Source organism: Mandrillus leucophaeus, unplaced genomic scaffold, assembly GCF_000951045.1.
Source record: "Mandrillus leucophaeus isolate KB7577 unplaced genomic scaffold, Mleu.le_1.0 Scaffold29, whole genome shotgun sequence".
In the NCBI taxonomy this organism is placed as follows: Eukaryota; Metazoa; Chordata; class Mammalia; order Primates; family Cercopithecidae; genus Mandrillus; species Mandrillus leucophaeus.
This window is the reverse complement of record NW_012103031.1, coordinates 4033473-4034832: the sequence shown is the minus strand read 5'-3', so window position 1 is coordinate 4034832 and position 1360 is coordinate 4033473. Positions and strand designations below refer to the sequence as shown.

The window sequence follows — 1360 nt, the reverse complement described above, 5'->3', positions numbered from 1 at the left end:
GGGTTCTAGCGATTCTACTGCCTCAGCCTCCCAAGTAGCTGGGATTAGAGGTATGTGCCAGCACGTCTGGCTAATTTTTGTATTTTTAGTAGAGACGGGGTTTTACCATGTTGGCCAGGATGGTCTCAAACTCCTGACCTCAAGTATCCTCCCACCTCAGCCTCCCAAAGTGCTGGGATTACAGGCGTGAGCCACTGCATCTGGCCTTGAGGCATAATTTATACACAATACAATGACGTGGGTTAAGGGCAGGATCTGATGAGTTTTGACTAATGGTTACACTCATGTGACCACTTCCCCGTTGATAACAGACAACATTCCCACTGCCTGTGGGTTTTTTGGTCTTTGTTTGTTTTGAAGACGAGCTCTTACTCTGTCATCCAGGCTAGAGGGCAGGGGCACGATGATAGCTCACTGCAGCCTCGACCTCCTGGGCTCAAGTGATCCTCCCACCTCAGCCTCCTGAGTAGCTAAGACTACAGGTGCGTATCACCACACCGGCTAATTTTTAAATTTTTTGTAAAAAGGAAGTCTCGCTGTGTTGCTCAGGCTGGTCTCAAACACCTGGGCTCAAGCGATCCTCCTGCCTAGGCCTCCCAAAGTGCTGACATTACAGGCAGGAGCCACTGTGCCAGCCTCATGGCCTGTTCTGAGGTTCCTTCATTCTCCTGCATTTCAGTCCTTGGACTCTCCCTGGAGAATGATATGGTGCTAATGACATGCTTGGGTTTGCGTTTTAGCAACTGCCTCACTCAAAAGGTTGCCTATGGTGCCAGGGGATGGCCGTGGGTTTCCCGTCTTACTGCTGCTCTTAGATTGCCTTGGGTGCCTGATTGCCCAGGGAGAGCCCAGCCTCTGGGCTTTTTCCAGCCATCTGACAAATTGCCAGCGGGGCTGCCTCCTTTCCTAAGTGCCATCTTTTGTTTGGGGATGGGTTTTTTAAAGCAAAAATTGAAGACAAGGAGAACTCAGATTCTTTTTTTTTTTTTTTTTTTTTTTTCTGAGATGGAGTCTCACTCTGTCACCCAAGCTATAGTGTGGTGCCACGATCTCGCCTCACTGCAACCTCCCCCTCCCGAGTTCCAGCAATTCTTCTGCCTCAGCCTCCCAGGTTGCTGGGATTACAGGCATGCACCACCACACCTGGCTAATTTTGTATTTTTAGTAGAGACGGGGTTCCTCCATGTTGGTCAGGCTGGTCTCAAACTTCCGACCTCAGGTGATCCGCCCGCCTCGGCCTCCCAAAGTGCTGGGATTACAGACATGAGCCACTGTGACCGGCCAGGGGATGGATTTTTTAAAGCAAAAATTGAATACAAGGAGAACTCAGATTCTTCTTTTTTTTCTTTTTTTTTTTTTT

The 1360-nt window shown here is 49.1% G+C and overlaps 1 protein-coding gene across 1 annotated transcript in view; it reads left to right on the top strand.

The window, feature by feature from the left end:
* The window catches only part of LOC105543772 (chromosome unknown open reading frame, human C7orf26), a 25408-nt gene that overhangs the window by 22987 nt on the left and 1061 nt on the right, over positions 1-1360 (top strand). The window lies entirely within an intron of this gene.